Consider the following 9,527-nt stretch of genomic DNA (forward strand, 5'->3'; position numbering starts at 1 on the left):
TGCATCAGTCAGAGAAAGTAAATGTTCAAGATGCATGCTGGTTAAAAAACACAAGGTAAACGTTGTACGAACACAATTCTTTCAAACAGATTTTTATTCTGAAATCGTGTTTCGACAACGAATTATAAAACGGACAAAGTACTTGATGTTTAACTTTTAAAGGGATTTCAGTTTTTTACCTTCCGCAACTATCGCTAATGCCCGGCTAGCTCAGTCGGTAGAGCACGAGACTCTTAATCTCGGAGTCGTGGGTTCGAGGCCCACGTCGGGCTAAGTATTGTTGTGTCACTTTTATGATTAACTGTTCATTACCAGACATGTAAAATATTTTCAAGTTTTGTTAGAATATCAACTCAACGTCATTGTGTGGAATAGTCCGTAAGCAACGAAAGCGTCGGTGGTGTAACGGTTAGCATGGTTGCCTTCCAAGCAGTCGATCCGGGTTCGATTCCCGGCCGACGCATCAATGTTTTTCATCGTGGTATCGTTATAATGTTTTGCATCAGTCAGAGAAGGTAAATGTTAAAGATGCATGCTGGTTAAAAAACACAAGGTAAACGTTGTACGAAAACAATTCTTTCAAACAGATTTTTATTCTGAAATCGTGTTTCGACAACGAATTATAAAACGGACAAAGAACTTGATGTTTAAATTTTAAAGGGATTTCAGTTTTTTACCTTCCGCAACTATCGCTAATGCCCGGCTAGCTCAGTCGGTAGAGCATGAGACTCTTAATCTTGGTGTCGTGGGTTCGAGCCCTACGTCGGGCTAAGTATTGTTGTGTCACTTTAATGATTAACTGTTCATTACCAGACATGTAAAATATTTTCAAGTTTTGTTAGAATATCAACTCAACGTCATTGTGTGGAATAGTCCGTAAGCAACGAAAGCGTCGGTGGTGTAACGGTTAGCATGGTTGCCTTCCAAGCAGTCGATCCGGGTTCGATTCCCGGCCGACGCATCAAGGTTTTTCATCGTGGTATCGTTATAATGTTTTGCATCAGTCAGAGAAGGTAAATGTTCAAGATGCATGCTGGTTAAAAAACACAAGGTAAACGTTGTACGAACACAATTCTTTCAAACAGATTTTTATTCTGAAATCGTGTTTCGACAACGAATTATAAAACGGACAAAGTACTTGATGTTTAACTTTTAAAGGGATTTCAGTTTTTTACCTTCCGCAACTATCGCTAATGCCCGGCTAGCTCAGTCGGTAGAGCACGAGACTCTTAATCTCGGAGTCGTGGGTTCGAGGCCCACGTCGGGCTAAGTATTGTTGTGTCACTTTTATGATTAACTGTTCATTACCAGACATGTAAAATATTTTCAAGTTTTGTTAGAATATCAACTCAACGTCATTGTGTGGAATAGTCCGTAAGCAACGAAAGCGTCGGTGGTGTAACGGTTAGCATGGTTGCCTTCCAAGCAGTCGATCCGGGTTCGATTCCCGGCCGACGCATCAATGTTTTTCATCGTGGTATCGTTATAATGTTTTGCATCAGTCAGAGAAGGTAAATGTTCAAGATGCATGCTGGTTAAAAAACACAAGGTAAACGTTGTACGAACACAATTCTTTCAAACAGATTTTTTTTCTGAAATCGTGTTTCGACAACGAATTATAAAACGGACAAAGTACTTGATGTTTAACTTTTAAAGGGATTTCAGTTTTTTACCTTTTGTAAATATCGCTAATGCCCGGCTAGCTCAGTCGGTAGAGCACGAGACTCTTAATCTCGGAGTCGTGGGTTCGAGGACCACGTCGGGCTAAGTATTGTTGTGTCACTTTTATGATTAACTGTTCATTACCAGACATGTAAAATATTTTCAAGTTTTGTTAGAATATCAACTCAACGTCATTGTGTGGAATAGTCCGTAAGCAACGAAAGCGTCGGTGGTGTAACGGTTAGCATGGTTGCCTTCCAAGCAGTCGATCCGGGTTCGATTCCCGGCCGACGCATCAATGTTTTTCACCGTGGTATCGTTATAATGTTTTGCATCAGTCAGAGAAGGTAAATGTTCAAGATGCATGCTAGTTAAAAAACACAAGGAAAACGTTGTACGAAAAAAAATTCTTTCAAACAGATTTTTATTCTGAAATCGTGTTTCGACAACGAATTATAAAACGGACAAAGTACTTGATGTTTAACTTTTAAAGGGATTTCAGTTTTTTACCTTTTGTAAATATCGCAAATGCCCGGCTAGCTCAGTCGGTAAAGCACGAGTATCTTAATCTCGGAGTCGTGGGTTCGAGCCCTACGTCGGGCTAAGTATTGTTGTGTCACTTTTATGATTAACTGTTCATTACCAGACATGTAAAATATTTTCAAGTTTGGTTAGAATATCAACTCAACGTCATTGTGTGGAATAGTCCGTAAGCAACGAAAGCGTCGGTGGTGTAACGGTTAGCATGGTTGCCTTCCAAGCAGTCGATCCGGGTTCGATTCCCGGCCGACGCATCAATGTTTTTCATCGTGGTATCGTTATAATGTTTTGCATCAGTCAGAGAAGGTAAATGTTCAAGATGCATGCTGGTTAAAAAACACAAGGTAAACGTTGTACGAAAACAATTCTTTCAAACAGATTTTTATTCTGAAATCGTGTTTCGACAACGAATTATAAAACGGACAAAGTACTTGATGTTTAACTTTTAAAGGGATTTCAGTTTTTTACCTTCCGCAACTATCGCTAATGCCCGGCTAGCTCAGTCGGTAGAGCGTGAGACTCTTAATCTGGGTGTCGTGGGTTCGAGCCCTACGTCGGGCTAAGTATTGTTGTGTCACTTTTATGATTAACTGTTCATTACCAGACATGTAAAATATTTTCAAGTTTTGTTAGAATATCAACTCAACGTCATTGTGTGGAACAGTCCGTAAGCAACGAAAGCGTCGGTGGTGTAACGGTTAGCATGGTTGCCTTCCAAGCAGTCGATCCGGGTTCGATTCCCGGCCGACGCATCAATGTTTTTCATCGTGGTATCGTTATAATGTTTTGCATCAGTCAGAGAAGGTAAATGTTCAAGATGCATGCTGGTTAAAAAACACAAGGTAAACGTTGTACGAACACAATTCTTTCAAACAGATTTTTATTCTGAAATCGTGTTTCGACAACGAATTATAAAACGGACAAAGTACTTGATGTTTAACTTTTAAAGGGATTTCAGTTTTTTACCTTCCGCAACTATCGCAAATGCCCGGCTAGCTCAGTCGGTAGAGCACGAGACTCTTAATCTCGGAGTCGTGGGTTCGAGCCCCACGTCGGGCTAAGTATTGTTGTGTCACTTTTATGATTAACTGTTCATTACCAGACATGTAAAATATTTTCAAGTTTTGTTAGAATATCAACTCAACGTCATTGTGTGGAATAGTCCGTAAGCAACGAAAGCGTCGGTGGTGTAACGGTTAGCATGGTTGCCTTCCAAGCAGTCGATCCGGGTTCGATTCCCGGCCGACGCATCAATGTTTTTCATCGTGGTATCGTTATAATGTTTTGCATCAGTCAGAGAAGGTAAATGTTAAAGATGCATGCTGGTTAAAAAACACAAGGTAAACGTTGTACGAAAACAATTCTTTCAAACAGATTTTTATTCTGAAATCGTGTTTCGACAACGAATTATAAAACGGACAAAGTACTTGATGTTTAACTTTTAAAGGGATTTCAGTTTTTTACCTTCCGCAACTATCGCTAATGCCCGGCTAGCTCAGTCGGTAGAGCATGAGACTCTTAATCTGGGTGTCCTGGGTTCGAGCCCTACGTCGGGCTAAGTATTGTTGTGTCACTTTTATGATTAACTGTTCATTACCAGACATGTAAAATATTTTCAAGTTTTGTTAGAATATCAACTCAACGTCATTGTGTGGAATAGTCCGTAAGCAACGAAAGCGTCGGTGGTGTAACGGTTAGCATGGTTGCCTTCCAAGCAGTCGATCCGGGTTCGATTCCCGGCCGACGCATCAATGTTTTTCATCGTGGTATCGTTATAATGTTTTGCATCAGTCAGAGAAGGTAAATGTTCAAGATGCATGCTGGTTAAAAAACACAAGGTAAACGTTGTACGAAAACAATTCTTTCAAACAGATTTTTATTCTGAAATCGTGTTTCGACAACGAATTATAAAACGGACAAAGTACTTGATGTTTAACTTTTAAAGGGATTTCAGTTTTTTACCTTCCGCAACTATCGCTAATGCCCGGCTAGCTCAGTCGGTAGAGCACGAGACTCTTAATCTCGGCGTCGTGGGTTCGAGCCCCACGTCGGGCTAAGTATTGTTGTGTCACTTTTATGATTAACTGTTCATTACCAGACATGTAAAATATTTTCAAGTTTTGTTAGAATATCAACTCAACGTCATTGTGTGGAATAGTCCGTAAGCAACGAAAGCGTCGGTGGTGTAACGGTTAGCATGGTTGCCTTCCAAGCAGTCGATCCGGGTTCGATTCCCGGCCGACGCATCAATGTTTTTCATCGTGGTATCGTTATAATGTTTTGCATCAGTCAGAGAAGGTAAATGTTCAAGATGCATGCTGGTTAAAAAACACAAGGTAAACGTTGTACGAAAAAAAATTCTTTCAAAGAGATTTTTATTCTGAAATCGTGTTTCGACAACGAATTATAAAACGGACAAAGTACTTGATGTTTAACTTTTAAAGGGATTTCAGTTTTTTACCTTCCGAAACTATCGCTAATGCCCGGCTAGCTCAGTCGGTAGAGCACGAGACTCTTAATCTCGGAGTCGTGGGTTCGAGCCCCACGTCGGGCTAAGTATTGTTGTGTCACTTTTATGATTAACTGTTCATTACCAGACATGTAAAATATTTTCAAGTTTTGTTAGAATATCAACTCAACGTCATTGTGTGGAATAGTCCGTAAGCAACGAAAGCGTCGGTGGTGTAACGGTTAGCATGGTTGCCTTCCAAGCAGTCGATCCGGGTTCGATTCCTGGCCGACGCATCAATGTTTTTCATCGTGGTATCGTTATAATGTTTTGCATCAGTCAGAGAAGGTAAATGTTAAAGATGCATGCTGGTTAAAAAACACAAGGTAAACGTTGTACGAAAACAATTCTTTCAAACAGATTTTTATTCTGAAATCGTGTTTCGACAACGAATTATAAAACGGACAAAGAACTTGATGTTTAACTTTTAAAGGGATTTCAGTTTTTTACCTTCCGCAACTATCGCTAATGCCCGGCTAGCTCAGTCGGTAGAGCATGAGACTCTTAATCTTGGTGTCGTGGGTTCGAGCCCTACGTCGGGCTAAGTATTGTTGTGTCACTTTAATGATTAACTGTTCATTACCAGACATGTAAAATATTTTCAAATTTTGTTAGAATATCAACTCAACGTCATTGTGTGGAATAGTCCGTAAGCAACGAAAGCGTCGGTGGTGTAACGGTTAGCATGGTTGCCTTCCAAGCAGTCGATCCGGGTTCGATTCCCGGCCGACGCATCAATGTTTTTCATCGTGGTATCGTTATAATGTTTTGCATCAGTCAGAGAAGGTAAATGTTCAAGATGCATGCTGGTTAAAAAACACAAGGTAAACGTTGTACGAACACAATTCTTTCAAACAGATTTTTATTCTGAAATCGTGTTTCGACAACGAATTATAAAACGGACAAAGTACTTGATGTTTAACTTTTAAAGGGATTTCAGTTTTTTACCTTCCGCAACTATCGCTAATGCCCGGCTAGCTCAGTCGGTAGAGCACGAGACTCTTAATCTCGGAGTCGTGGGTTCGAGCCCCACGTCGGGCTAAGTATTGTTGTGTCACTTTTATGATTAACTGTTCATTACCAGACATGTAAAATATTTTCATGTTTTGTTAGAATATCAACTCAACGTCATTGTGTGGAATAGTCCGTAAGCAACGAAAGCGTCGGTGGTGTAACGGTTAGCATGGTTGCCTTCCACGCAGTCGATCGGCGTTCGATTCCCGGCCGACGCATCAATGTTTTTCATCGTGGTATCGTTATAATGTTTTGCATCAGTCAGAGAAGGTAAATGTTCAAGATGCATGCTGGTTAAAAAGCACAAGGTAAACGTTGTACGAAAAAAAATTCTTTCAAGCAGATTTTTTTTCTGAAATCGTGTTTCGACAACGAATTATAAAACGGACAAAGTACTTGATGTTTAACTTTTTAAGAGTTTCAGTTTTTTACCTTCCGTGAATATCTCGCTAATGCCCGGCTAGCTCAGTCGGTAGAGCACGAGACTCTTAATCTCGGAGTCGTGGGTTCGAGCCCCACGTCGGGCTAAGTGTTGTTGTGTCACTTTTATGATTAACTGTTCATTACCAGACATGTAAAATATTTTCAAGTTTTGTTAGAATATCAACTCAACGTCATTGTGTGGAATAGTCCGTAAGCAACGAAAGCGTCGGTGGTGTAACGGTTAGCATGGTTGCCTTCCAAGCAGTCGATCCGGGTTCGATTCCCGGCCGACGCATCAATGTTTTTCATCGTGGTATCGTTATAATGTTTTGCATCAGTCAGAGAAGGTAAATGTTAAAGATGCATGCTGGTTAAAAAACACAAGGTAAACGTTGTACGAAAACAATTCTTTCAAACAGATTTTTATTCTGAAATCGTGTTTCGACAACGAATTATAAAACGGACAAAGTACTTGATGTTTAACTTTTAAAGGGATTTCAGTTTTTTACCTTCCGCAACTATCGCTAATGCCCGGCTAGCTCAGTCGGTAGAGCATGAGACTCTTAATCTGGGTGTCCTGGGTTCGAGCCCTACGTCGGGCTAAGTATTGTTGTGTCACTTTTATGATTAACTGTTCATTACCAGACATGTAAAATATTTTCAAGTTTTGTTAGAATATCAACTCAACGTCATTGTGTTGAATAGTCCGTAAGCAACGAAAGCGTCGGTGGTGTAACGGTTAGCATGGTTGCCTTCCAAGCAGTCGATCCGGGTTCGATTCCCGGCCGACGCATCAATGTTTTTCATCGTGGTATCGTTATAATGTTTTGCATCAGTCAGAGAAGGTAAATGTTCAAGATGCATGCTGGTTAAAAAACACAAGGTAAACGTTGTACGAAAACAATTCTTTCAAACAGATTTTTATTCTGAAATCGTGTTTCGACAACGAATTATAAAACGGACAAAGTACTTGATGTTTAACTTTTAAAGGGATTTCAGTTTTTTACCTTCCGCAACTATCGCTAATGCCCGGCTAGCTCAGTCGGTAGAGCACGAGACTCTTAATCTCGGCGTCGTGGGTTCGAGCCCCACGTCGGGCTAAGTATTGTTGTGTCACTTTTATGATTAACTGTTCATTACCAGACATGTAAAATATTTTCAAGTTTTGTTAGAATATCAACTCAACGTCATTGTGTGGAATAGTCCGTAAGCAACGAAAGCGTCGGTGGTGTAACGGTTAGCATGGTTGCCTTCCAAGAAGTCGATCCGGGTTCGATTCCCGGCCGACGCATCAATGTTTTTCATCGTGGTATCGTTATAATGTTTTGCATCAGTCAGAGAAGGTAAATGTTCAAGATGCATGCTGGTTAAAAAACACAAGGTAAACGTTGTACGAAAACAATTCTTTCAAACAGATTTTTATTCTGAAATCGTGTTTCGACAACGAATTATAAAACGGACAAAGAACTTGATGTTTAACTTTTAAAGGGATTTCAGTTTTTTACCTTCCGCAACTATCGCTAATGCCCGGCTAGCTCAGTCGGTAGAGCACGAGACTCTTAATCTCGGAGTCGTGGGTTCGAGCCCCACGTCGGGCTAAGTATTGTTGTGTCACTTTTATGATTAACTGTTCATTACCAGACATGTAAAATATTTTCAAGTTTTGTTAGAATATCAACTCAACGTCATTGTGTGGAATAGTCCGTAAGCAACGAAAGCGTCGGTGGTGTAACGGTTAGCATGGTTGCCTTCCAAGCACTCGATCCGAGTTCGATTCCCGGCCGACGCATCAATGTTTTTCATCGTGGTATCGTTATAATGTTTTGCATCAGTCAGAGAAGGTAAATGTTCAAGATGCATGCTAGTTAAAAAACACAAGGTAAACGTTGTACGAACACAATTCTTTCAAACAGATTTTTATTCTGAAATCGTGTTTCGACAACGAATTATAAAACGGACAAAGTACTTGATGTTTAACTTTTAAAGGGATTTCAGTTTTTTACCTTTTGTAAATATCGCTAATGCCCGGCTAGCTCAGTCGGTAGAGCACGAGACTCTTAATCTCGGAGTCGTGGGTTCGAGGACCACGTCGGGCTAAGTATTGTTGTGTCACTTTTATGATTAACTGTTCATTACCAGACATGTAAAATATTTTCAAGTTTTGTTAGAATATCAACTCAACGTCATTGTGTGGAATAGTCCGTAAGCAACGAAAGCGTCGGTGGTGTAACGGTTAGCATGGTTGCCTTCCAAGCAGTCGATCCGGGTTCGATTCCCGGCCGACGCATCAATGTTTTTCACCGTGGTATCGTTATAATGTTTTGCATCAGTCAGAGAAGGTAAATGTTCAAGATGCATGCTAGTTAAAAAACACAAGGAAAACGTTGTACGAAAAAAAATTCTTTCAAACAGATTTTTATTCTGAAATCGTGTTTCGACAACGAATTATAAAACGGACAAAGTACTTGATGTTTAACTTTTAAAGGGATTTCAGTTTTTTACCTTTTGTAAATATCGCAAATGCCCGGCTAGCTCAGTCGGTAAAGCACGAGTATCTTAATCTCGGAGTCGTGGGTTCGAGGCCCACGTCGGGCTAAGTATTGTTGTGTCACTTTTATGATTAACTGTTCATTACCAGACATGTAAAATATTTTCAAGTTTGGTTAGAATATCAACTCAACGTCATTGTGTGGAATAGTCCGTAAGCAACGAAAGCGTCGGTGGTGTAACGGTTAGCATGGTTGCCTTCCAAGCAGTCGATCCGGGTTCGATTCCCGGCCGACGCATCAATGTTTTTCATCGTGGTATCGTTATAATGTTTTGCATCAGTCAGAGAAGGTAAATGTTCAAGATGCATGCTGGTTAAAAAACACAAGGTAAACGTTGTACGAAAACAATTCTTTCAAACAGATTTTTATTCTGAAATCGTGTTTCGACAACGAATTATAAAACGGACAAAGTACTTGATGTTTAACTTTTAAAGGGATTTCAGTTTTTTACCTTCCGCAACTATCGCTAATGCCCGGCTAGCTCAGTCGGTAGAGCGTGAGACTCTTAATCTGGGTGTCGTGGGTTCGAGCCCTACGTCGGGCTAAGTATTGTTGTGTCACTTTTATGATTAACTGTTCATTACCAGACATGTAAAATATTTTCAAGTTTTGTTAGAATATCAACTCAACGTCATTGTGTGGAACAGTCCGTAAGCAACGAAAGCGTCGGTGGTGTAACGGTTAGCATGGTTGCCTTCCAAGCAGTCGATCCGGGTTCGATTCCCGGCCGACGCATCAATGTTTTTCATCGTGGTATCGTTATAATGTTTTGCATCAGTCAGAGAAGGTAAATGTTCAAGATGCATGCTGGTTAAAAAACACAAGGTAAA

General features: G+C 40.3%; 37 non-coding genes across 37 annotated transcripts; all 37 read left to right on the forward strand.

Annotated features, from left to right (window-relative positions):
- Window positions 1-199: 199 nt before the first annotated feature.
- Trnak-cuu (transfer RNA lysine (anticodon CUU)) lies at window positions 200-272 on the forward strand. Its single transcript has one exon. It is a non-coding gene; the product is annotated as a tRNA-Lys (tRNA).
- Window positions 273-391: 119 nt separating this feature from the next.
- On the forward strand, window positions 392-463 carry Trnag-ucc (transfer RNA glycine (anticodon UCC)). Its single transcript has one exon. It is a non-coding gene; the product is annotated as a tRNA-Gly (tRNA).
- Window positions 464-697: 234 nt separating this feature from the next.
- On the forward strand, window positions 698-770 carry Trnak-cuu (transfer RNA lysine (anticodon CUU)). Its single transcript has one exon. It is a non-coding gene; the product is annotated as a tRNA-Lys (tRNA).
- A 119-nt stretch (window positions 771-889) lies between these two features.
- On the forward strand, window positions 890-961 carry Trnag-ucc (transfer RNA glycine (anticodon UCC)). Its single transcript has one exon. It is a non-coding gene; the product is annotated as a tRNA-Gly (tRNA).
- A 234-nt stretch (window positions 962-1,195) lies between these two features.
- Window positions 1,196-1,268, forward strand: Trnak-cuu (transfer RNA lysine (anticodon CUU)). Its single transcript has one exon. It is a non-coding gene; the product is annotated as a tRNA-Lys (tRNA).
- A 119-nt stretch (window positions 1,269-1,387) lies between these two features.
- Window positions 1,388-1,459, forward strand: Trnag-ucc (transfer RNA glycine (anticodon UCC)). The gene has a single exon. It is a non-coding gene; the product is annotated as a tRNA-Gly (tRNA).
- Window positions 1,460-1,693: 234 nt separating this feature from the next.
- Window positions 1,694-1,766, forward strand: Trnak-cuu (transfer RNA lysine (anticodon CUU)). Its single transcript has one exon. It is a non-coding gene; the product is annotated as a tRNA-Lys (tRNA).
- A 119-nt stretch (window positions 1,767-1,885) lies between these two features.
- Window positions 1,886-1,957, forward strand: Trnag-ucc (transfer RNA glycine (anticodon UCC)). Its single transcript has one exon. It is a non-coding gene; the product is annotated as a tRNA-Gly (tRNA).
- Window positions 1,958-2,192: 235 nt separating this feature from the next.
- Trnak-cuu (transfer RNA lysine (anticodon CUU)) lies at window positions 2,193-2,265 on the forward strand. The gene has a single exon. It is a non-coding gene; the product is annotated as a tRNA-Lys (tRNA).
- A 119-nt stretch (window positions 2,266-2,384) lies between these two features.
- Window positions 2,385-2,456, forward strand: Trnag-ucc (transfer RNA glycine (anticodon UCC)). Its single transcript has one exon. It is a non-coding gene; the product is annotated as a tRNA-Gly (tRNA).
- Window positions 2,457-2,690: 234 nt separating this feature from the next.
- Trnak-cuu (transfer RNA lysine (anticodon CUU)) lies at window positions 2,691-2,763 on the forward strand. The gene has a single exon. It is a non-coding gene; the product is annotated as a tRNA-Lys (tRNA).
- Window positions 2,764-2,882: 119 nt separating this feature from the next.
- Window positions 2,883-2,954, forward strand: Trnag-ucc (transfer RNA glycine (anticodon UCC)). Its single transcript has one exon. It is a non-coding gene; the product is annotated as a tRNA-Gly (tRNA).
- A 234-nt stretch (window positions 2,955-3,188) lies between these two features.
- Window positions 3,189-3,261, forward strand: Trnak-cuu (transfer RNA lysine (anticodon CUU)). Its single transcript has one exon. It is a non-coding gene; the product is annotated as a tRNA-Lys (tRNA).
- Window positions 3,262-3,380: 119 nt separating this feature from the next.
- On the forward strand, window positions 3,381-3,452 carry Trnag-ucc (transfer RNA glycine (anticodon UCC)). Its single transcript has one exon. It is a non-coding gene; the product is annotated as a tRNA-Gly (tRNA).
- A 234-nt stretch (window positions 3,453-3,686) lies between these two features.
- Trnak-cuu (transfer RNA lysine (anticodon CUU)) lies at window positions 3,687-3,759 on the forward strand. The gene has a single exon. It is a non-coding gene; the product is annotated as a tRNA-Lys (tRNA).
- Window positions 3,760-3,878: 119 nt separating this feature from the next.
- Trnag-ucc (transfer RNA glycine (anticodon UCC)) lies at window positions 3,879-3,950 on the forward strand. The gene has a single exon. It is a non-coding gene; the product is annotated as a tRNA-Gly (tRNA).
- A 234-nt stretch (window positions 3,951-4,184) lies between these two features.
- On the forward strand, window positions 4,185-4,257 carry Trnak-cuu (transfer RNA lysine (anticodon CUU)). Its single transcript has one exon. It is a non-coding gene; the product is annotated as a tRNA-Lys (tRNA).
- Window positions 4,258-4,376: 119 nt separating this feature from the next.
- Trnag-ucc (transfer RNA glycine (anticodon UCC)) lies at window positions 4,377-4,448 on the forward strand. Its single transcript has one exon. It is a non-coding gene; the product is annotated as a tRNA-Gly (tRNA).
- Window positions 4,449-4,683: 235 nt separating this feature from the next.
- Trnak-cuu (transfer RNA lysine (anticodon CUU)) lies at window positions 4,684-4,756 on the forward strand. The gene has a single exon. It is a non-coding gene; the product is annotated as a tRNA-Lys (tRNA).
- A 119-nt stretch (window positions 4,757-4,875) lies between these two features.
- Trnag-ucc (transfer RNA glycine (anticodon UCC)) lies at window positions 4,876-4,947 on the forward strand. Its single transcript has one exon. It is a non-coding gene; the product is annotated as a tRNA-Gly (tRNA).
- A 234-nt stretch (window positions 4,948-5,181) lies between these two features.
- Window positions 5,182-5,254, forward strand: Trnak-cuu (transfer RNA lysine (anticodon CUU)). Its single transcript has one exon. It is a non-coding gene; the product is annotated as a tRNA-Lys (tRNA).
- A 119-nt stretch (window positions 5,255-5,373) lies between these two features.
- On the forward strand, window positions 5,374-5,445 carry Trnag-ucc (transfer RNA glycine (anticodon UCC)). The gene has a single exon. It is a non-coding gene; the product is annotated as a tRNA-Gly (tRNA).
- Window positions 5,446-5,679: 234 nt separating this feature from the next.
- On the forward strand, window positions 5,680-5,752 carry Trnak-cuu (transfer RNA lysine (anticodon CUU)). Its single transcript has one exon. It is a non-coding gene; the product is annotated as a tRNA-Lys (tRNA).
- Window positions 5,753-6,179: 427 nt separating this feature from the next.
- Window positions 6,180-6,252, forward strand: Trnak-cuu (transfer RNA lysine (anticodon CUU)). The gene has a single exon. It is a non-coding gene; the product is annotated as a tRNA-Lys (tRNA).
- Window positions 6,253-6,371: 119 nt separating this feature from the next.
- Window positions 6,372-6,443, forward strand: Trnag-ucc (transfer RNA glycine (anticodon UCC)). Its single transcript has one exon. It is a non-coding gene; the product is annotated as a tRNA-Gly (tRNA).
- Window positions 6,444-6,677: 234 nt separating this feature from the next.
- Trnak-cuu (transfer RNA lysine (anticodon CUU)) lies at window positions 6,678-6,750 on the forward strand. Its single transcript has one exon. It is a non-coding gene; the product is annotated as a tRNA-Lys (tRNA).
- A 119-nt stretch (window positions 6,751-6,869) lies between these two features.
- Trnag-ucc (transfer RNA glycine (anticodon UCC)) lies at window positions 6,870-6,941 on the forward strand. The gene has a single exon. It is a non-coding gene; the product is annotated as a tRNA-Gly (tRNA).
- A 234-nt stretch (window positions 6,942-7,175) lies between these two features.
- Trnak-cuu (transfer RNA lysine (anticodon CUU)) lies at window positions 7,176-7,248 on the forward strand. The gene has a single exon. It is a non-coding gene; the product is annotated as a tRNA-Lys (tRNA).
- Window positions 7,249-7,367: 119 nt separating this feature from the next.
- On the forward strand, window positions 7,368-7,439 carry Trnag-ucc (transfer RNA glycine (anticodon UCC)). The gene has a single exon. It is a non-coding gene; the product is annotated as a tRNA-Gly (tRNA).
- A 234-nt stretch (window positions 7,440-7,673) lies between these two features.
- On the forward strand, window positions 7,674-7,746 carry Trnak-cuu (transfer RNA lysine (anticodon CUU)). Its single transcript has one exon. It is a non-coding gene; the product is annotated as a tRNA-Lys (tRNA).
- A 119-nt stretch (window positions 7,747-7,865) lies between these two features.
- On the forward strand, window positions 7,866-7,937 carry Trnag-ucc (transfer RNA glycine (anticodon UCC)). Its single transcript has one exon. It is a non-coding gene; the product is annotated as a tRNA-Gly (tRNA).
- Window positions 7,938-8,171: 234 nt separating this feature from the next.
- On the forward strand, window positions 8,172-8,244 carry Trnak-cuu (transfer RNA lysine (anticodon CUU)). Its single transcript has one exon. It is a non-coding gene; the product is annotated as a tRNA-Lys (tRNA).
- A 119-nt stretch (window positions 8,245-8,363) lies between these two features.
- Window positions 8,364-8,435, forward strand: Trnag-ucc (transfer RNA glycine (anticodon UCC)). The gene has a single exon. It is a non-coding gene; the product is annotated as a tRNA-Gly (tRNA).
- A 235-nt stretch (window positions 8,436-8,670) lies between these two features.
- Trnak-cuu (transfer RNA lysine (anticodon CUU)) lies at window positions 8,671-8,743 on the forward strand. Its single transcript has one exon. It is a non-coding gene; the product is annotated as a tRNA-Lys (tRNA).
- A 119-nt stretch (window positions 8,744-8,862) lies between these two features.
- On the forward strand, window positions 8,863-8,934 carry Trnag-ucc (transfer RNA glycine (anticodon UCC)). The gene has a single exon. It is a non-coding gene; the product is annotated as a tRNA-Gly (tRNA).
- Window positions 8,935-9,168: 234 nt separating this feature from the next.
- Window positions 9,169-9,241, forward strand: Trnak-cuu (transfer RNA lysine (anticodon CUU)). Its single transcript has one exon. It is a non-coding gene; the product is annotated as a tRNA-Lys (tRNA).
- Window positions 9,242-9,360: 119 nt separating this feature from the next.
- Trnag-ucc (transfer RNA glycine (anticodon UCC)) lies at window positions 9,361-9,432 on the forward strand. Its single transcript has one exon. It is a non-coding gene; the product is annotated as a tRNA-Gly (tRNA).
- Window positions 9,433-9,527: the final 95 nt, after the last annotated feature.

This window comes from Euprymna scolopes, chromosome 18 (assembly GCF_053919585.1).
Source record: "Euprymna scolopes isolate OS-2025 chromosome 18, ASM5391958v1, whole genome shotgun sequence".
In the NCBI taxonomy this organism is placed as follows: Eukaryota; Metazoa; Mollusca; class Cephalopoda; order Sepiida; family Sepiolidae; genus Euprymna; species Euprymna scolopes.